The sequence below is a fragment of the Triturus cristatus genome, chromosome 1_1 (genome assembly GCF_964204655.1).
Source record: "Triturus cristatus chromosome 1_1, aTriCri1.1, whole genome shotgun sequence".
In the NCBI taxonomy this organism is placed as follows: domain Eukaryota; kingdom Metazoa; phylum Chordata; class Amphibia; order Caudata; family Salamandridae; genus Triturus; species Triturus cristatus.
Window position 1 is genome coordinate 1,049,250,461 of NC_140579.1, and position 23,184 is coordinate 1,049,273,644.

General features: G+C 49.3%; 1 long non-coding RNA gene across 1 annotated transcript in view; it reads right to left on the reverse strand.

The window, feature by feature from the left end:
- LOC146871503 (uncharacterized) overlaps window positions 1–23,184 on the reverse strand; it is a 67,903-nt gene that overhangs the window by 39,513 nt on the left and 5,206 nt on the right. The window contains exon 2 of the long non-coding RNA XR_014981006.1: window positions 2,349–2,501. This is a non-coding gene — a long non-coding RNA (uncharacterized LOC146871503). The remainder of the gene's footprint in view (window positions 1–2,348; window positions 2,502–23,184) is intronic.

Below are 23,184 nucleotides of genomic sequence, written 5' to 3' on the forward strand. Positions count from 1 at the left end.
CCAGATGAAACACGCAAACAAAAACCTAAATGTCCAGATTTAGCACTTGACATAGAGTTGAGAGGACGGGATATTCCTTCACAAATATGACATCCACCACATTACCAGTGCCCTAAGTTATAATGCACATGTAACACGGTGGACAGGATATCTGTCACATTAGCGAGGAAGAATTTGATCTCACAAACTTTGAAGCAGGCTCGTAATCTTTAATCCAAATCCCACCCCTCAGAGGACAGTCTGTTTCTACTCTTCTCCTGTCCCCTCGGCCAGAGTATCTAGTCGTTGAGTGAAAAAGCACAGAACACGTCATTGTGTGCTTCACAGTGTTAACCGTATGCCAATGTTTGGGGGCTAACCTTGTTATTCCAGTGGCTTTTTATCCCCTTCTACCCTCCTCACCACGTTCCTTAAGCTATCCTTCACCTTCGCAAATGTGCCTGATGAAAGTTAGTGACTGCCAAGTCAGTGGGTGTTTACCTACACATTCAGGTAACCCTTCCTTGGAACATCTACAACGCTGCAAGGGGAGCAAATTTATACACCTGTAATATTACACCTTGGTGGTGTAATATTGTGGGAGGACAAATCTATTAACAAGTGTATAGTCACATGTGAATGCAAGAGGTGGTTTACACTCATTAGGGCGGCTACTTTACTCCAGGACATTAAAGACACCGTCCGGAACTTTTCAATTACACATCAATGATTTCAGGTGTTTTAGTCTAATCAGTGCAATGGAAGAAAGATTACAACACCTAAATGCCGGAGTCTATCAAACAAAAGTCCAGGACATGTAACAGTGAACGTGGTGATCTGAAAGGAGGTGCTCACCCTAAAACTCATACACTGAGCTATTTCCTCACTTAAGTTCAACTTAGATGTGCAAATACTTTATTGAATTGTGCACTAAATAATAGAGCTCGACCTGGTCAATCCCTTGTGAACCTCTCACATCCATTATTGTCCACTCTCACCTATAGGCCAAGCATAGCGGACTTCAGCCTGCTCTAACCAAATAGGATTCGGCCTGGTAAATCGAGGTTTGTAGCATGTTTGTTTAGCTACACTGTGGTGGTTTGTACTCATACTGTCATTAGGAGCCCTGGACATAGGCAATTCCCTATCCTGAGAGCAGAGACATCTAATATTTGACAAACTCTAGCACAATCATGGCATCTCATAGACAGTTCCTGGAATGTACACTTCTGCAGAATATTCGTAATCATGGAGAAGCAAATAAGTAATGGGTGGAAAGCTTTCATCAGTTTCAGCCACTGGTAATTATTCTGCCCTGCACTTCAGTGTCTCATTTTCTTTTGATCACTGTGCCACCATAGAGAGTAAACAACCACATACAAAGCAGTTTTGGTCCAGGACTCAAGAAGGACAGTCCAGCTCGGCTTCGATTCTCACTTGCACTTCCCAGTTGCACCAGGAAATTCAATCTCACTCAAGTCTCACAGCCTGGCTTCAGATCCCTCACTCAAATCTCACAGCTTCGCCAGGATCTCGCAGCTGCACCAGAACCTCCTCACTCACTCACATTTCTCATTCATGGCTTGCACCTCCATCAGGATATCTCACTCCTCAATCAATTCTTATATGTGCACCAGGAATCCATACTCCTCACTCACAACTCATACCTGCATCAAGACATCTCATTCCTGATTCACAATGCATCTGCATCAGGGCATCTCTCTAATTTTTCAAACCTGAATCACTGCATTACACTCCTCACTCATCCATCAACTGATGAAGGCATTTCACTTTTCAGGAGGCTGCATCAGGACCTCACACCCCTCTACAATGGCACATGTAGCTCCATCAGGTCCGCACACCTCTCTTAAATGTCTCCACTAAGCTGCAGTAGGACATCACACCCTTCTTTGCTTCACTTAGTTCCCTCAGAATCTCATGCCCTTTTTTAATGTGTCTCCTATCTCCACTGGAGTCTTATACTCCCCACTTTAAGGCCTCACTTACCTCCATTACCCTTTAATGTCTCAGTTAGCTCTATCAGGACCACCTCACACTCATCTTTAATGCCTCATTTAGATCCATCAGGACCTCGCACTCATCTTTAATGTCTCACTTAGGTACATCAAGACCTTCATATTCCATTTCATGCCTCTCCATCATGATCTCACACTCATCTTTTAATGTCTCATGTAGCTCCATCAGGACCTCACACTCAACTTTTAATGTCTCACGTAGCTCCATCAGAGGTCCTCATGCCCCTTTTTACCTTTTTAATGTATCACTTAGCATCAGCAGGGCCTTACACTCCCTCCTATTGCTTCTCAAAGTCGCATTTGGAGATTAAAAACTTCACTCACATCACATACCTGCATCAATACCTCAGACGCTTCACTCACATGTTACAAAGTTGTTCTTGGGCCTCACTCTCCTGAGCTTGCTCCTCAGTGTCGGATTCCGGGCTCAATTCCAGGGACAGGATTTTTACCCCGCTTTCCTTTCTCAGTTGCTCATTCTCCATCCTACAGTGGAAAGAAACATAGGTATGTACCTAGCTCAGGCTTGCATTATTCTTTTCTTGGTGCCCCATATTGAGTACCTCCTTCAGACAATACACCCAGGGTAGATAACCCTGTTCTTGGGTGGGGGACACCTATGGGATGTCACAATCAAAATACCATCAACTTTGTAAACGGACTCAGCCATTATTGTACCTCCCTTTCTAGAAAACAGAACCTCCAGCTTCCATGTGCTTCTCCAGTTGCCTGTCACCCTCCTCTTTATGTGCCCTCAAAATGGGAAAATCTCTTTGGTCCTAAGGGCCATGGTGAAGATAACCCATTCGATGTGTTCATTTAATCCTGGGAGTTTTGTCCTCATCTTCTGAGAGCCTTCTCCAGATATTTATCTAGTGAAGGGACGAGTGAACTTGACATGAACTTATTTAGGTAAAGTGTTCTTTTCTAGAATAATAACTCCGGCGATGCTTCAGAAATATGCGTGAAATGTTCACTAATAAATAATGTGTGAGGTCCCAAAATTTCCATTTCCCTAATAGGCACTATGAAGCTTGCCACATCCCCAAAATAACCATGCTGGAGTTCAGGAGGGGAATGAGCAATAAAGACGCCTTTAGATTTTGTTTCCATCTTCAGAGACAAAGGTCAAATGTCAGGCTATGTCTTCTGACAAATTCCTGCTTATGTTTTTTAACATGGAGATTGATATTTATTTTTCTTTCTTTGATGGCAAAGTTAGATGATTCATACTGAGGGGTAAAGTGAACTGACAATCTTGCTGGGTACAGGGAGCATGAAAGGGAAGGCTGTAGGATGCCAGTTTTTCCTAGCACACAACAGCATTTTAACACCTGTAAATGAATTGTACAAATATTTCAAAATATACAATATGGAAAGCACAAATGAAGCACATTTTTTTTTTAATTCTGAAGTGTGATGAACACAACTATTTTAATAGGATCAAAACATTCATGACACTTTACTTGGGTGATGTTTAAATGATAAATGTTGCTGAAATGATATCCATACATTTGTTGTGCTCTAGTTTTATCAGTAATACTGCATGTCAGTCCGAATTTTGTGGCCATTTCAATGGAAATGATATATCTGTAAATGGCAATGTTCCTGCGAACCATGCTTTAGTACTAGATTTGTGACCGTTTGCTCCAAATGCCCTTCCTGCTACTTTGTCACTCTCCGGATGAATGGTTTTGCCTCATTTGCTACACTTGTTCCTAGTGTGGCATGGGGATTTTTCAAAATCCCTACGAGTTCAGTGATGTGACATAGATGCAACCACCCCCACTCTGAAAATTGTTTCACCACCACTGATCTCCCTCGCAAAAACTACTGGACAGATTTATCCCACACATGATAAGAAGGTATGTCTCGGCCCAACCTGCCTGATATCAGTTGTAGTTTAATATGAACGCATGGAAATGCTTTTCAAATATAACCATGCAAACAAATATAGATATCTGAGATCATAATATTTGAGAACATGAACATTTAGTTCAGAACTTCTCGAATGCCACTGACCATGACTCGGGGGAGACGCGTGTCATGATGCTCCTCCCTTCCCTTAACAATGGTAGTTCATAACAAATTATACTTTGTGCTTCTGCATATATGGTTTGTGCCAGGGGATCTTTTCATGTGTGCTCGTTCAACAACAAAACTTCATTAAGGGGGTTTCTGGTTCCATATTTAATCCTTTGAAACGTTGAGTTGAAGGGATAGTACGGTTGCAAATGAGATGAGTGACGTTGCCAACATTTTTTTGCAGTCTTAGTCGAGGTCTATCCAAAACTGCACAACTTCCTAAAGTTGTTTGTTTTTTGCTTCGCTGTGTCACATCCCTGTGAAATGTCTGACTTTGAACAGCCTGAATTGTATATATACCAGTATTTAGTGCTGATAAAAATGGCTGAGCGAGGAAAAGTTCTTCAAAAGATAAAGCTGCAGAAAAAAAGTTCTGCATATATTCTGCAGTTTGGCTGTGTTCAATTAAAGTGAGAATAACCGTCTGAAGTGTAAAATTATTCTTCTATGCAGAGAAAAACATTGCAAAGCTGGAGAGAGAGCTGTAAACTTTGGTCGGGGGGAAACTGAAATGTTGTGGAACTTTGCAGGAAAAAGAAAAACTTTTCTTGATAGAAACCCACTGAAATTCACCAGTTGTGGTAAGGTACAATCAGAGTGTCCCCAATAATCACTGATCGTGACTTCACACATAAGGTCATTAATAACATGATAAATGACAACACTGGTGACTTTGTATACCACGTCACGATTGGTATCACTGAAGCCGTCGCTACTTTAAAGGTAATTGCATGTGTGGATTGTTAGCAACTAGACATCCATGCATAGAACAGATGGCGAAGAAACGCCATGACATATGCCAGGTCCCCCTGACCCCATCCTAGAGCAGACCTGAGTGAGCATATTGCGTGTCAACAAACAGATATGGAAAACAACATTCGTTTGCACCTTCAAATACACCAACGATGATGTCAATGGTAATGTGATGCGTGAGGCAACCGCTTAAGTCATTCTGTCATCAGTGCAGATGCAAACATAAACGCTTCACCAATTGCATTAACTCGCAGTACATACACTCTTTGGGCCCTATGCATGAACACAGTTTCCCATAGACACAGAATGGGAAAAACCCTTTGATGCATCTGGCCCTTTGCCCCTGATTGTATTTGGAGGCTGCAATATTAATATTAACACCTTGATGTTCCTGTAGTGATTACACATAGAGTGCGGCTTGACTATCACTGTCAGCAAACAGACAAAAAGGGAAAATTGTCTGTGGTCTTGGTGATGTCACTGGATACGTGATGTGTCATATTAAGGTGGGCAAGCCACTGAAAGCTCGAGCCAGGCTTAAGCCTATAGCCTGGCGCTTGCTCAGCTCGAGGTCCTGTTGGAACCTCGCGCCCATAACGATCCGACCTTCCATGTTGCTTCTGGCTACCACTTCCCTTCTACCCAGGATGTGGCATTACGGCCTGAGCTGCCGACTTTGGACCTGGGGAACCAAGTCTGAGTTTCAGCTCAACATCCGGTGATCTGGGCAAATCACTTAATCTCCCCATGCCTATAAAAATGAAGGTGCCCTTGTGTAATGTAACTGGTGCTCATATAAAGCGCCCCCATACCTTTGGGTTGAGTTTGCGTTATATAAAAACTGCAAAAAAATGCCCAAAGATTTACAAATAAAAACTTAACATAAGGAAAGACAAATATATACCCATTTAGTGGTACAAAGCAAAATCAGAAAACCTGGATAAATCTCAGCTTTCCCGTTTAAATTGTGTGATCTAAGGCAAATATTTTATTTCACCAAACCTCCTTCATTATTGCGGATACTTTCAAATATGTGAGTGCAGAATAGTAGTGGTACAAAAACCTATTGTACTTGAGTTAATAAACTATAATGTTGTACTATAATAATCTGGGCCATCAACAGGTTTACATGACAATTGTCTTGCCTCTTAATTCACTAATGATTCTTGTTTAAAAACTATCACTTTATTACGTACTCGCCAGCGCAGTGCTGTAATGATGCATATTAATGTCAAAGATTCAAATGTCAAAGAAGATTTTATCATATTTTACGGGACGTTTGTTGTACATTTACATATCAAACACTTTCGGCTAATGCATGGCTGAGCTGACCAAACACCTGGCCAGTGGCGGCTGGTGTTAAGGGACGTAGGGGGCGTTGCCCCACCTACCAGCATCGTAGAAAACTAATGGGAGAGAATGCATGAACACCAGTGGAGCAGTTTAAAGAAGTGCTCACTGCTTGGTGCTCCCCCGTGAAACTTGAAAGTTAAAGTTAAACTATGTAAAATAAATATATAGGGGCGGAGTCAAGATGGCGGCGGAGTAGGACGCTTTCTCCGGTCCCTCTGGCACCAGTTCTGCATAGCTTTGTCATAGCGGCCTCCCGAGGACCCCTGAGACCTGCCTGGTGTGTCGCTTGGTCCCCTGCGGCAGCGGAAGGAGTTTGGAGTCGCCGGCGGCCCCCGCCGTGGTGCTTGCTGCCCCGTCCTGCCTGCGGCCTGCGGCGTGGCTGGCGGAGAAGCCGGGGACTATCTTGAGAGACGGGGCTGGAGCTGTGGAGCCCGGCCTCCCATCGGGGGCGGAGCATGAGTCGGTGGAGGCGGCGTTGCGGGGACGTCCGGTGTGTGTGGTCCGCACACCCCTGACCTGCGGGAGGACTCGGCAGTGGCCGCTTGGGAGCTTTTAGCCCCCGCTCGGGCAGAGGGGCAGGGCCGGCGGGGGTCCCCGGACCGGAGCGCTGAGGAGCTGGAGGCCGAGTTCACCGGGCCACCCAGGTGACGCGACGTGCGGGGTGACGCTCGGACGCCTCCGGGCTCCTGAGAGGCGGTGAGCAACTGCGACCTTGGAGGCGCTACGGCCCTTGGAGGACACGACTGGGGGGCACTTGTGGAGGCCTGGGGCGTAGGAGCTGGGAGCATGCTCCGCCCGTGGTGGTGCCGGGGGGCCTGCAGTCTTGTAGGCGGGACCCCGCTGAGACGTGGCTGGACTGACGGGGTGGAAGCAGAGCAGTGGCCAGCTGCCGCACCGTGTGGGTGCTCGGGGGGCTGTACTTCCCTTGCCCCCGAGCTGTGTGAGGCCTACTTCGGCCTGCTCGGACTGCCGGGGGAGCCATGGAGCGGAGGGCTCCCCCCTGAACCAGGCGAGCTGGGTGTGTGACCCCGGCTGAGGAGAGGGCGGAAGAGGCCTGAGAGGGCAGAGGCGTGTGTGGAACCGTCCTGCAGCGGGGTGCGCTGCCCCATAGCTGGACCCCCCGACCTGGTGAGCGCCTGCCTGTATCTGCCCATTCCCCACAATTGGCACGGACTGGGAAGAGGGGCCTGCCTGGAGACCGGCTATTCCTGATTGTTCGGACGCGCGGTGGGGGCCGCACCGGTGGTGGAGACGTGTGGCCTGGCAGCGTGTTACGCCGAGCTATCCTTGAACTGAACAAGATGTCCAACAAGACCCGGGGGGGGCAGGCCTGGTAGGGACGGTCCGCAGTGGGGTGCCACCCCTTCGACGCCGCCTGGCACTAGTGCCCCTCCCAGGCAAAATGATGATGAAGCACCTGTCACCAAGGCCTTTATGCTGGAGCTATTCAACGCCATCAAGGAGGATATCACCAGCCTCCGCTCCCAGCTGGCTTCTGACCTCCGGGAGGTGCGCCGGGATGTGGATGGTATTGGGGAGAGGGTGGCAACCCTGGAAGAGCATGACTTGGGACTCGCCGGCGACGTCCATCAACTCCAACAGGATGTTCTTCGGCTCACGGAGCAGAACCTGGACCTCCAGGCCCACGCGGAGGACTTAGAAAACAGGTCCCGACGGAACAATATTCGCATTCGAGCGGTGCCGTGGGATGGAGAGGCTGGGGACCTGCGGGGCTATGTGGAGGGCCTGTTCTTGCAGATCTTGGGAGAGGACGATACCCGCGAAGTCCGGATGGACAGGGTACATCGCGTGTGGTTGCCGAGAAGGACGGGGGCTCCTCCCCCCGACATCCTGGTCTGCGTCCATGAATACCAGCTTAAAGAGCGCATTCTTCGGAAGGCGCGTGGGATTCCATCGCTGTTGTACCGGGACCACCATCCCCAGCTGTTTCAGGATCTGGCGGCGTCGACGCTACAGAAGCGACGTGGCTTTCGTCTCGTGACATCCTTCTTGCGGGACCAGAATGTCTCCTACTCGTGGGGCCACCCGTTCCGGCTTATTTTCCGGTGGCGGAACAGGCTGGTTCAGGTCCGCTCTCTGCAGGCTGCCAAGGATCTCCTGGGACTGGATGACGGGTCCCCCCAGCTGGGGGCTGGGGGCTCTTCGGCGGGGCGACGTCGATGCTCCTCCTCCTGGCAGAGTGTGGGGCGCCCTTCCGCTTCGGGTCGGCCGGACCCTGAGGCCAGCGTACAGGAGCGTGGTGCTGCGGTTGCTTCGGTGGCGACTGTGACGGAGGCTGCCTTGCAGGACTCTTCTTCGGCTGCCTAGCCCCTTGGGAGGCCTCTGCTTGCTTGACGCCGGAGGGCCACCCTCCTTTCAGGTACCACTGGGACTTGATGTACTCTGTGGGGAGACACCCTGGGCCTGTTCACTGGAGGGGTGAGATCGGGGACCCCGCTCCATGGACTTGGGGGATAACCACAGTGGTCCGGGGTTTGGGGTTGCTGGCTTTTGGCTTTTTCTCTCCTTCTTTTTTGTCTTCGGTGGGGTCCTAGTTGGGGTGTTCCTGGGAGAGGGAGGGGGGGTGGGGGGGGAAGGTTGGGGTTGGGGAGGGGAGGGACCGGTAGTGGCGGCTGGGGGTGGTGTGTGCGGGCTGGTGTGAGTGGGTTGTTCCGCGGGGGATGGAGGGAGGACCTGAGGTGAGTGACTGTACGGTATCTGAGTCCGGGCGGGGGGGTGGGGGGCTGAATTGGCTAGGGTCTTTGCTTTATTTGATATGGCAGGGGAACCAGCCATTTACCTGCCACTCACCTGCCGCGACCGTGTCCTCGCTAACGCCGCCACCGCCAGGAATCCAGGGGGTGCATACCACCAGCGCCTGCACCAGGAAGCCTCACCCCTCGCGTCGACGCCCCGGGACTACAACTCCCGGCAGCCCCAGCGGCGGCGCGTCGACCTGACGCCACAGTGACAGCGCCAGGAGGCGCCTACAAATCGGAAAGGGGCCCGCTTCGCGGGACGCGCGCGGGACGCGCCGGGCAAAGCCCGGGCCAAGGGCGGGCCCGTTCGAGACCGGCGGAGGCCGGGCCGGGCCCCCCCCCCTTTCACCTCTACTGTGCTTGGGTCGTCATCCTGAAATCGAGGGAGCAACAACGATATTGCGGTAAGAGTTGTAATTATACTGCAACCTCCACACCCATTGTCGCTGCCTGAGCGGTCAGAGCTAATCACTAGGCATCGACTAGTACATGGCGATGAGCAAAGGTGGCAGTATGGCCGAGACTTTGGGGAACTTTATAACCTGTGCCAGTAATGTCCTGGCATATGAAATTGCCGCCACTGAACGCCGTCTATCGCTAGAGCCACTACTAGAGAAACGTTCCTCTTTAGGTAGTATTATGACAGCTCGCTCTCCGGCTAAGAGGCTAACAGAATCACAAGGGGCTTCTCACATAGTGGCACCTCCCGTTGCAGTAGTATCGCAACGGCCTTTTGTGGCATTAAGGCCAAACGATCCAGGGCTAAATGAGACATCTGCACAAAGGAGTGACCTATTGCCACCAGCTCCAATTTTCATGAACACTGTTACTACTAGGTCAAAATCGGAGCAGTCTGTGAGGAGTAAGGGCTCAAGAACTAACCCCTCGAAGGGTAAGAAGCGCAAGGGAGGCCCGACGAGACACAACAATAACAAGAAGCCTAAAAACCTCCCTAATCCGAACACTGGTCATAGTGATTTACCCGTGCAGGGAAGGTCACCTTCAACACCGGGATTGGACATTATACCACCTATCCTACCTGAACTCACTTTGAAAGAGACTCTTCAATGCTCTAAATGTTTAATCTATGATGCATTCTGGGAAAAGATGGAGCTTCTAATGTCAAGGAGCCTATCACCACTAGTCAATCGATTAGCCACTGTTGAAGAAAAATTAAGGGTACTTTTCATCGCTGCGGACTCAAACCGCAGCGAGTCGGCTCCCCAACCCAAGAAGGGTCTCTGTCAACCCACACCCCCACAACAGGTCCCCTTGCTGGTCGCTCGAGAAAAAGAGCTAACACCACCTTGTATTATAACAGTTCCCGACGGGGATCAAATGCAAAACAGTGAGAGAACTGTTGTCCCTACCCTTCCCTCCCAAACTTCCCAGGCCCCTACTGATGTTAGGGTGGTTAGGAACTCTTCTCGATTATACATACCAGCGCCTATCCCTGACAGTAGCCTTAATCAATCTCTATGTCCTAAAACAAAACTTCCAAGACCCGATCTCCCCCCTGAGTGTAGCCCTCACGTAGTGGTTCTAACTGGTGTCCCCGAACTACACGCTGACAAAACTGAACCATTCATGGCTTTGAAGAACAAAGTCATGTATTGGCTCCGTGTCAACAGACCTCTGCCACCCCATCTTGACGGGGAAATCATAATGGTTCGCAGAGTGGAGTGGGTGGGCAGGAGTGTGAAAAATATAAGGGGTGACTGTATTATAATAACCTTTAGGGACAAAGGGGTGACCTCGTTTTTGGGGGATGGAGGATGAGTTAGTTCCGCGGACGGTATCCAATCTCTCCCCCTCTCCTTCTTTTACCCTAGCAAAGCATCCAACCTTGATTTAGGTTTTGTGGACCAAATCGGGGCCTCGAGGGAAAGGTGTAGGGGCCCCCCTGGGATAAGAGTAGCCCCCTATTATGACCCATGCCCCCCTATCCAATGTCACAATAGGTTCAGCATCCTTGATCTTGTCGATTGACTGCAACCCCCGGAAGAGGCTACTAAAAACACCCGATCCCATGGCCAGGTTTACAATCAGGCAGGAAGACAGGAAATTCTCTCGGGACAGACCAAGGCTTATCTCAATCATGATTGCTCAAGGGCAGCTTTTACCACAGAACAGTGGCCTCCCCAGCATACAGATCTGCCCCAGGCTTGCACTCACGACCCCAATAAAATCGTGACCAGTACAAATATTGCTCCTATCCATTTAATGACTGACAGCCCTCCCCTATTTGTAGAGCCATCAGAGAATGGGGGGGACTTTCTTGGCCAACTCCCACAGCCTCACACGGGCCCATATACAAGTGTTAACATCTCTCGAAATTCAGAGTATGGAGCGGGCTTAAAAATTCTATCCTGGAACTTGGCAGGCATTGCTAACCTGTTGAACTGCCCGGATTGGGCGGAGTTCATAGACGGACACGACATATACCTCCTCCAAGAAACCTGGGCAATGCAAGCATGCCATCGCCTCGGCTTCGTCGCGTACTGGGTGCCGGCAGTAAGGGCCACAAGAGGGTGACCCTCAGGTGGATTGTGCTTGTGGGTGAAAACACACCTGGACTGCGGAATCAGAGTAATTGATACTGGTTCACTGGACATTATGTGTATAGCCCTAACATTTCGGGATAATCCCGAGCTTAATGTAATCAACATCTATTCTCGCCCCGTGAAGAATGGCCAAAAATCTAGTACCCTGTCAAAATTAGACGACTTGCTGTGTATTCTACCTAATCATGAACATTTGCTTATAGGTGGTGACTTTAATTGCCACTTTGAACCATTGAACGGTGTGTCTAGCTTAGTCACCCAAGAAGAGGACGAAGAATGGGCAATTCCCCCTAGTAACACATATCCTACGAAGGGATGGACACCTTTGGTTCTGCAACTCACCACACTAACCCTTACCTATTCTCTGAGGGCATGCAATGGAAGGTTTCCAGTGGATAACCCTGGTAAACCTACATTCCAGCGGAATGGTTATACCTCCGTTATAGACTATATAATGATTAAATTGGATATGTGGTCTAGGGCTCTGGATTTCCAGGTGATAAATCGCAGCGAAAGTGACCATAATCCCCTTGTCCTCACTCTGAAAGGTTATGACAACTCCCCAAATCAATCTAGGAGTATTAATTTTCCTTCCCCTTTGGTTACATCATGCGGAGGTCGGAGAGTTAGATGGGACAAGCTTGCCCAATCCCAAACCGAGCTTGGTGATATGTACAGGGAGATTTTCCCGCTTTTAAAGCGAGCATTAGATCATGCTGCTGTGGGAATCACCCCTCCAGATTTGGGCATCATTGGCTCAACTCATGTAGAGCTATGTGCAACCTTAGAGGGACATTTCCACCGGGGAAAAAGGAGGCAATCACGAAATCCTAGAGAGAGACTTCTATGGTTCACTAAATCTTGTAGTGAAGCAAAGTCATCACTCCTAGCAAATTTAAAAGGGGGAAACAAGGATTTGATTAAGGAGGCGAGGGGCCACTATAAGAAAGTGATCACTGATGCAAAAAAGGAATGGGAGCACAATAGATGGGAGGAAATCTCTAATACATTAAGAAAAAGGGACTCCAGGGCCTTTTGGTACCTGGTTAAAACCGGGTCCTCAGCCCCCCAAGCTGCAGTCCAACCTAATTTAGGGGAGGACGTATGGCGCCGACATTTCCAAGCCCTCTATGCCAGTAACTTAATTGGCTCAGACCATTATGAATCCCGACCCAGGCAAGCCCCTTTTTCGATCATGGGTGATAACGCTTTATGCTCTCTAGGAGAGGTTGAACTGGCCCTGAAAAAAGTCCTCCCTAATAAGGCCCCTGGCCTAGACAGGATTCCGGGTGACTTGTATAAGAGTGAACAGGTTGTATGGGTTCCCTATTTACAGAATCTTTTTAATGCTATTTTTTTAGGAATGCCACCGCCTCATACTTGGGCTGGGGCTGAGATTATTCCGATACACAAAAAGGGTTCGCCCCTGGATCCGGCTAACTATAGGCCGATCAGTTTAATAGACGTGGCACAGAAGATTTTTGCACGCGTCATATTGGGGAGGCTCCAAGCATGGATGGAAGAGACTAACATTCTGACTCCACTTCAGGCGGGCTTTAGAGCTAAAATGTCAACAATAGATCAACTTTTTAGATTTCAGATGATCTATTGGAAATCCATTAAATTGGAAGGAGGTAGTCTTTACCTATCTTTTGTTGACCTAAAGTCCGCCTTTGATATGGTTGACCGACTACAGCTCTGGGACCTCTTGAAGGGATTGGGTGTCCCTCCATACCTATGCTATCTTATGGAAACCCTCCACAAAGGCACTTTTGCCAGGGTAAGGTATGGCCAAAAAGGTGAATTAACATCTCCCTTCCCCGTTGAAAGAGGAGTGAGGCAGGGCTGTGTGCTTGCTCCGACCCTCTTCTCTCTTTTTTTAAATGGCCTTGTGGAAGAACTGCTAGCGCTAACAGATATAGAGGCACCTGGGCTAGCAGGTAGGAAAATACCCGCACTAATGTTTGCAGACGATACTCTGCTCCTGTCCAAGACTGCAATGGGAATGGAAAGAGTATTGGAGGGTTTTGCAACATTTTGCAGAAACAGGAACCTGGTCATCAATGTCAACAAGACCAAATACATGGCTCTGCACGCGGATACCACAAGCTGCCCGATCCCAAAGCTCGACGATCTACCGTTGGAACGAGTATCGGTCTTTGATTATTTGGGGCTTACATTAAGTAACAAAATGGATTGGGGAGCCCAGATTCTAAAGGCTAATTTGAAACTGGCCCAAGTTTCTGGGGGAATCCTGAAGATGTACCGGGACAGCCCGATAAAGTTAATCGGCCCGCTTGTAGAGGTTTATAAGGTACAGGCAAGAGGAGTGGCGACGTATGGCGCTGAACTTTGGGGATATAGTGCAGTCCAGTCCTTAGCAAGGTCAGAAAATCATTTTATGAGACAACTTTTAGCACTACCCAATAGTACTCCCCTCCAACCACTTAGGATGGATCTTGGAATCCGCCCAATAGCGGATCTGGTTGCTTCCCGTCCGGTCATGTATTGGCGCCGTTTGTGGAGCACACCAGAACTTACTAACTTTAGGGAGGAACTAAAATCAATTATGACACTCCCAGGGGCTGGTACCATTTCGTGGCTTGCATATATTAAAAAGTTTTTAGGCGCAATTGGAAGGGAGGACCTTTGGCATAATCCAGAGGAGACCTGTGTTGTCCTAACAAAAAAACAGCTGGCAAAAGCGATAGAGGAATACAAAATGATCCAAATGCTACGCCTAGAGCCTAGCACTAACATGACCTCTGTATTCCTCGAAATGAAATTAAGCTACAGCTTTGAGCCCGCACTGGATTTGATCCAACCATTGCTTGCCAAGAAACTTTACATTCAATTTAGGCATGGATCCCTCCCTTTGTTTTCCAGGACGAATAAATGGGAAGGTTCTATAATTCGTCCTTGCCCAGGGTGTAGTCTGAATGAAGAAACAGAGGTCCATGTATTATTTTTTTGCAAGGCCTACACTAACCCACGCAAAAAATGGATCATTCAACTAGCCAAAAATCTTGGTGTAAGAAACTATAGAGACCTACACAGGGTAATGAAATCTGATACCTCACCCCTATTCGTCACAGTAACCGCGAAATACCTTTTTTCAATGTGGGTAACAAGAAAACATCTAGTATTGTAACGTCTTTTTCCCTTTTTTTGCAAGCCATGTACCTTTTTACTGTATCTTTGTGCTAAACATCATTTACTTTTTATGTACATACAACGACTTAAATTATTGTTTTATGAGAGGTTTTAAGACTATTGATTATATATGTTGATTCTTTTTAAATGTGATGTCTGCACTTTTATGGCAATTTTGCCGAAATAAAGTTTTCTGACTGACTGATATGGCAGGGCGCGAGGTGACATATGGTTGATGGGACTGAGGAGACGCACGACGACTTGGGAGGCGACCTGGAGTCTCCATGCGCTGTGAGTCGGGGGCTGCTGTCCTGGTGTGCACTGCTGACCCTCGCAGGGGGGAGGGGGGAGTTTTGATCGCGCTGAGGGACGGGTGAGGGAGCTGCGGTGTGAGTGGGGGGCTCTGGCGGAGAAGGGGGAGGAGAGTTATGTAGGATGCCTGTTACCCTAGGTACTTGGAATGTGAAGGGGCTGAACTCTCCCCAGAAACGCCAGAAGGTCTGGAAATACACCCTGGATCACCACCTGGATGTGGTGGGGCTTCAGGAGACTCACCTGTCCCGGAGGGACGAGTCTCGCCTCAAACATAGGCAATTCCCCCTTATTTATAGGTCTTCGGCGGCGTCGAAACACAGGGGAGTGGCCCTGATGTTCCGTTCGACCCTTCAGTTTCAGCCTCTGGGGGTGCGTGGCGATAAGGAGGGCAGATGGCTCATTGTTAAAGGAGTACTCCTCGTCAGGACTTGCACGTTCCTGGTGTTGTATGCCCCTAACGCTGGGCAAAATAGGTTTCTCCTGGACTTGTTGCGCTCGGTGGAGGACTTTATGGAGGGGGGCCTCTTCATAATGGGCGATTTCAATTTGGTCTGGGATAGGGACTTGGACTGTTCTCACCAGCGGAGAGCCGAGACCGGCCTCTTTTCTGAGGAGACACGTCAGCGGCTTGAGGAGCTGGGTCTGTTGGACGGGTGGCGTTCTCTGCACCCCCTCTCTCGTGATTACCTCTTCTTTTCTCATGTGCACCACTCTTACTCCCGACTCGACCATGTTTTTTATAGCCAGTCCCTCCAGGGGTCTCTGAGGGAAGCTAAGATTTTCCCCTCTCCGTCTCTGATCATAGCCTGTTGGCGCTGGGCCTCCAGTGGGCTCCGGAGGGGTCTGCGCCGCGAAGATGGTATTTTCCGGCGTCCCTGGTGCGGGATGAGTCTTCCTGCAAAGAACTTCGTAAGGCGATTCGGGAATTCTTTGAGCTCAACCCGGTGCAGGACACCTCGATTTTCACTACCTGGGACGCCTTTAAGGCGCCGGTTCGGGGTAGCTGCTTGGCCCTTAATGCAGCGCTCAATAGGCTGCGGAGGGCGGAACGGGAAGCGCTGGAGCGGGAGCTCTCAACGCTGGAGCGGGCGCATAAGGCCAATCCGTCCAGGCAACTGTTGCGCTCCCTTACTGCTCTCAGGGGCAAGCTCCGGGCCCACTATAATAACAGGGCAGAGTTCACTCTCCTGAAGCTTCGCCATCTCTCTTACTCCCAGGGGAATAAGGTGGGGAGGCACTTAGCCCGCCAACTACGTCATAAACGGGAGAAGGAGTACATAGGGGGCGTGAGGGACGCCACCGGCTTGCTGCAGCACAACGACGCGACCAAAGCAGAACTCTTCGGGGACTTCTATGCAACGTTGTACTCGGGGGACGCCCTGGACACCGCTGCCCAAGAGGACTATCTACGCGCTCTTCCGCTCCCTCGCGTTTCTACTGAATGGAATGACCTGCTCTCTGCCCCCATTACTAGGGAGGAAGTGTTGGGTGCCATTAAATCTCTGAAGCCCCACAAGGCGCCTGGTGCGGACGGGTTCACGGCCCTTTTCTATCAGTCCTTTGCTGTGGACATCTGTGAGTTCCTGGTTTGCCTGTATAATGAAATGGCCGACTTAGGGGTGTCCTCGGTCTCCATGGCGGAAGCGGTCATCTCAGTGATCCCCAAACCTGGCAAAGATCCCTCTGTTTGTACGTCGTTCAGGCCGATAGCCTTTCTCAACATCGATGCTAAACTTTACTCTTCCATTCTTGCGTCGCGCTTACAAGACCTGATGCCGGCGTTAATTCACCCTGACCAATCGAGCTTCATCAAGGGGCGGCAAACTCATGATGAAGGGTGGTCCACCTTATTGAGAAGGCCAACCGGTTTAACATTCCGGCGGTATTGATTGGCCTGGATGCCGAGAAGGCATTCGACCGGGTGGACTGGCAGTTCCTGTTCCGGACTCTTCAAACCTTTGGATTCTCGGACAGGTTCTTGACCATGCTTAAAGCCAACTATAGCGGCCCCCGGTCTAGAGTCGCGGTGAATGGGTACTTGTCCCCCTTCTTCTCGCATTCGCGGGGTACGCGGCAGGGTTGCCCCCTCTCCCCCTTGTTGTTCACCCTGAGTATCGAGCCCCTAGCACTGGCAATCCGGGAACACCCGGATATACGGGGACTGCCCTTCACGGGGGAGCAGCACAAGATTTCTTTGTTTGCGGACGATGTCCTCCTCTCCCTTGCGGATCCGGCGCACTCCATCCCCCATGTGCAGAGGGCCCTGGCGCACTTTGAGGAGGTGGCGGGGTTTCGGGTCAATTACGGCAAATCTTATATCCTCAATCTCACGCTCTCGTCGGCGGAGGTGGACCGTCTCCAACCACTCTCGCCCCTACCGTGGTCCCAATCTTCCCTATTGTATCTAGGGGTTCGCTTGACCCCCACGGTAAGTAAGCTGTACTCAGCCAATTTCCCCCCGCTCCTGGCGACTATCCAAACTGATTTGCAGCGATGGAAGCCGTTGTTTATCTCCTGGCTGGGCAGGATCCATGTGATTAAGATGACGCTCCTCCCGAAGCTCTTATATTTATTCCAGGCTCTCCCTATTGTTCTAGACGGGGATTTCTTTGGCCGCATAAAGACTCTCATGCTTCGCTTCGTGTGGCAGGGGGGCTGGGCTCGATTTTCCTTTGCCACTCTCCGGCGACCGCGGGCGGAGGGGGGGGGTGGGCCTCCCTGACCTGCATCTCTACTATAAGGCAGCGCAACTGAGGGTGTTCGTGGAGTGGACCCAACCCCTTTTGGAGAAGCATTGGCTCCACATGGGTAGGAGTGTGGCGGGTCGCACGATCTGGGACCTGGTGTGGAAGCCTAAGGGGGATAGGCCCAAGAATGTTTACATTAGCACCCCTACCGGCACCGCCCTTAAGGTCTGGGATTCGGTTTCAGGAGACCAGCGATGGACTACTTTCCCATCGCCCTTCACTCCCATACATTTCAATCCGGCCTTTCCGCCTGCGCTTCGGGAGGGCCCTTTCGATGCCTGGAGGGAGGGAGGCTGCCTAGCCCTCACGCATCTGTTCCACGGCTATGCCCCGCTGACTTTCCCGAATTGTGGGCGGGACTATGGGATTGCCGAGACGGAGCGGCTCCACCACGCCCAATTGTTACACTGGGCCCTGTCTCCGTCGGTCCGGGATGCGGCGACTCGGCCGCTCACCTCCTTTGAGGCCTTCCTTTCCCGAACCTCGACCATGCGCGGGGCCATCTCTTTCATCTATAGCCACCTCCTGACCACCGCTGTCTCGTCTAGGCCCCGATATATGGGTCATTGGGAGGATCTCCTTGGGCGTGCCATCACGGATGCGGAGTGGTCCCATCTGTGGCGGGACCTGGCCAAACACAACCACTCGATGGAACTTCGGGAGGCGCATATTAAAACTATGATGGATTGGTACCTCCCCCCGCCAAGCTCCATCACATCTTCCCCAACTCCTCGGACAGATGTTGGAGGGGCTGTGGCTTGTTGGGGGACTTCCGCCATATTTGGTGGGACTGCCCGGTCATCCTTCCGCCCCTATTGGGAAGAGATCTTGTCCCATATTAAGGATATCTTGGGATACCCGATAAGGGATTCCCTGGAGCATGTGCTGTTGGGCATTCGGGACCCGCTTCTCGAACATCAGACACGAGCGGACAAAAAGATCTTTTGGCTTTGCGTAGGGACGGCTAAAACCACTCTGGCGGCGGCCTGGAAAAAGAGGGAAGCCCCGGCGACTTCTTTGTGGCATGCGAAATTGTGGAGGTTGTTAAGCATGGAGCGAATGACGGACATATTTCTGGGGGACTTCAAAAATGTAATTTTCCGTTGGGGGCCCTTGGTGCGCTTTCTGTCTAGAGGGCTACCAGCTGCTGTGTGCCCGCCCTCTGTCCGAGCCCTCCATCTGTTCCAAGTATGAATATCATTGGATGATTGCTGAAGTGTGATTGTGTGCTGTCACCACTGGAGGGTAGGGTGGGGGGTGGACGGTTGTTGGGGAAGTTAGGGGCTTTTTCCCTGTTTTCATTTTAGTTCTTTTGGGTTACTGTGCCAGTCCCAAACAGCAAGAGGGGAGAGCCTGAAATAATGGGATTGGCTGGTCCGGCCCCGGTAACTGGACTGCTGCTGTACATTTTTGGTGGGCGGAATTCAGATGCCCGTATAACCTCTGTATGGGAGGCCTGGACTTGGACCCTATTCTTTTCCTTCAGACTTGTAGCTTAGCTGGGCCGGACAGCTGGACATTTGCTAGTCATAGCGGCCCCCCTCAATTTGTGCATCTCCCCTGCGTGGGAATTGTTGCGGGATTGCCGCGTATGGTTTTTTAAAAAAATTATTTTATTTTATTTTATCTTGTTCTATACCTCAATAAAAAACACCTTTGAGAAAAAAAAAATATATATATTTTTACTTACTTATACTTTGTCCCGGACCCAGAGTCTTCCTGCGCAATGTGCGCATGTGCAAAAGCTGGGCGAGAACTATTCCTCGCCCTCGAGGCACAAGTGAGGAGCGAGGAGGGGGGTGACATCAGCCTTGTGGGAGTGGCTGAAAGAAGCAGCAGTAAATAGGTTTCAAATGGGGCGATAATGAATTGGCCCAGGGCGCGGTCAGTGGAGCGCCATTCAGAGTAATGGGAAGGGGCAGGGCTGGCTCACAGTGCACTGAGTGCAGGGGGTGGTAACAATTACAGCACTCCTTTTGCCTCCGTAAATGAGGCTTTCTCATTGGGTAAGGCCGAGGCGACCGGGAGTGGCTATCCATTTAGTTTCAGTTTGTCAGGCAGCTCGGCTCCTATTTCCGGGAGGGGTGTGCTTGTTGCTGGAAAAAGGCGCCTGCAGCCGTGGTTTCAAACAACACGACACATGTGCAGGTAAGCTTTTTCCCTTTTTTTGAACTCCCGGACTGGGCAGACCTGCTGGTAAAGTCGTTGCACAGTGGAAGCCTGTGGAAGCGGCTTGGCCTCCCCGGTGTCCAGGGGCTGCACTCGTCGCCAGGCTGACCTCGGGGCTCCATCTTAAGCTTGTTCTGTTGGGAGGTGGTGTTCATACGGTGCAGGCAGCTCACTGTAAACTGCCACTTGAAAAGGGAGAACCTTGTTGAAAATGCGTTTAGAATGCTACTGGACGTGAACTAATGTAGGTACGTTTGAGGTGTGATGTCTCTTTCCTGTCCTATTTTAAAGGCTTTCGAGGGAGACACATTCTGTTTTACATTCCTGTTTAAACTAGCTCATTTTTTAAATTACGAAGCGCATGCAATACTGACATCATGTGGTTTTCTTTGGCAACTCATTTTACAGTTTTGTCTGAATCAAACAAAACCATCTATGGTTAAAAGAACGCACGTGTTGCTGGTGGCAGACAGGCCCACAATGAAAGTGCATCGACTTAAGGTCTATTGATCTGGTCTGCGATAACTGAAGGCAGCAGGGGTGCTGGAACAATTTTCAGAGTGGGGGTGCTGCCATCAATGCTGTGACTGAAATCTTAGGGATTGTGTAAAATCCAAAGGTAGCACAAGACAAGTGTCACAAATGCACTACACTCGTTCATCAGGAATGTGGTGGTAAGGGTGTAGTATTTACCTGGTAAGATAATTAAAAGCTTACATGTTGAACTACTATGTGTACACTACAGTCAAAGGGGGATAGGTTTAGTGCTGTAAGATATGGGGTATTTTGTAATGTATGTGCATATTTCAAGTCTACACCTTCAGAATTGCTTTAGAAATATTCTTGCCCTCTCAAATTTGCTCTAAACTTTGCAAGTCCCTCTCCCCTCGAGTCCCTCCTATGATAGTCGGCTCACTCGCTATTGACATAACACTTATCCTAAACTTTTCCGCCCACCAATTTCAGATGTCACCAGCCGCCCCTGCACCTGGCTTGGCTCTGGCTGGACTCTAACCCTTCAATCTCGATACTGTCAGACACCTGGAGGCTTCTCCTGGAGGAGGCGGAGTCAGACCGAAAGGGGAAGTAAACTTCTGTGCTGTCCTCCTGAGAGTGGTGAGACCTCCTTGAAATAAAACGAGAGAGTATTAAAGCACAGGAACACAGTCATCTCAGGTGCCTTTCATCACTCCCACCCTGGTGGAATCTCTATTTGTACATCCATTTCTTTTATTTGCTCTCCACTTTGTAGTCATCCATTTACACTACTTGCCGTTTCTCTCAAATTCCAACTATCTGACTACTGCATTCTCTAAAAGTTCATAAAATAAGATAAACACTTCTAAACCGAACCAAAAATGTCAAGAACTGGACAGTAATGAGCTTTAATACACATTATTTTATTAAGTCTTTACTATCTGTTTCAATTCACAAAGGAATTTGCATAAGTAAATCGACCTTAGGTGCTCGTATCACATGATTCACAAGTGCGTCTATACACATTATATGACACTGTGGAAATGTGTAATATTTTACTTAGCATAAGCAACAGCCATTTTGGCTGTGGTGTCCATTTTGTTCACTTCGTAATTCTTTTGTCCTCTGCTGTTCGCCTTTTCACTCTGCTTGTGTCATCAACTCTAGTTGACCTCTTCCGAAATGGCTAAACAATGTACGTGCTGGGGGTTTGTAGCTACCGGTGCACCTGGTCTTAGATGTTATCTGTTGACTGTTTACTGCTACCATAGGCATTCCTGCTCCCCTCCCTATTTGCTGACCAAGTGGTCATCCATCTGCCCTTGTTTGCCGATTGCTATTTCTGTGTTTAAACTCGTTCTTTCCATTTCTGTCCATATGCTTACATTGCAACAAAACTGTATATAAGGACGATGGTTTGTGAATCCAGTGTACCTCCTCCTACAACACTTGAGAGTGTTGTGTGGACGTGGTCCCACTCATGAGTGATTAATAAACTAGTTGTTTAACTTCGACTCCAGTGCCGATCTCTCTTTTTGTTAGTCTTCCGACCCGAGGACGTGAGGGTGACCATGCACCAGTGTGCTCACTTTTGGGTACATTTCCCCAACACCAGCAGAGTGTAAAATAATGTTGGATAATTCTGGGCCTGATTTAGATCTTGGCTGGATTACCTTCGTCCTGCGGAGGCGGTTCAACGTAATCCGTCGATCTGACATTGGTCTGCCCACCGTATTTAGATATGGCATAAACAGACTGGTTACAAACACGGCGGCTGTCTTCTCAGCTGACTAAGAGTACTCTGTCGCCGACAGGCCGACGGGTTTGTGCCGAGTCGATTCAGGTGTTCCCTTTGTGCTAGTGGTGTCCTGGTGGCGAAGTACTTACGGAGTGAGGCCATAGCGGTGTGAAGAGAGGTAAGTACTACATATCTTTATCTCAATACATATATATGTTGTGACTCTGTCAATATGTATATGTAGGTAATATGTAATGCCATTCATTTTGCATATAGCATTGCACACCAACAACTTACACACACTATTGTATGTACACCCAAAGTCTCCACAAGCACAACACCCACAAGCACCAAATAAATATTTTGTATGTGTCACTACAGGTGTGTACATTTTACCATAAGTTGTAAGATGACACATAAAAAAATTGTATGTAAGAGCACTGTAAAAATACACAAGGCGAGAGCTAATGTTACACACAAATCATAGTGAGACAAGTGACACAGAAGCCCACCTTAGATTCCGACGACAACAGGGATGCTAAACTTCGAGGTCAAGTAGCAGCAGCACAGGAATGACCTAGACAATGGGGTTCAAGATGGAAACAGAAGTGGGAACCTGGAAAAAGGTACGTTTTCACCTCTTTTTCCTAGTTTCCGGCAACTTGAGTTTGGAGGTTTCCCCGCCACAGTTTCCTCGACGGAAAGGCACATTGTGATCAGCTTGGTAGGACTCCCTTTGACATTCATTTCTGCTTATGACACTGTTGACGTGGGAGGAAGATTCTGGCAGAGATGGCGGGACTCCGACAGTCTTCCTTCCAAGGACCCGCTAACAGCTAAATACAGCGGGTGAACCGCCAAGCCAGTGGGCAGTAATACCGTCGGAAAAGCGATGGTTGGACCAGATCCACCAACATCTAAATCAGATCCTCTGTTTCCAGGGGCAGTCACAGGTCGTTCCAAGGCAGGAATGCTGGGTAAAGTAGGTGAACCATGACTATGTTTGTCAGTATTCACAGACATTTTTAAGGTGCATTCTTCGCTTGGATCTGGTGG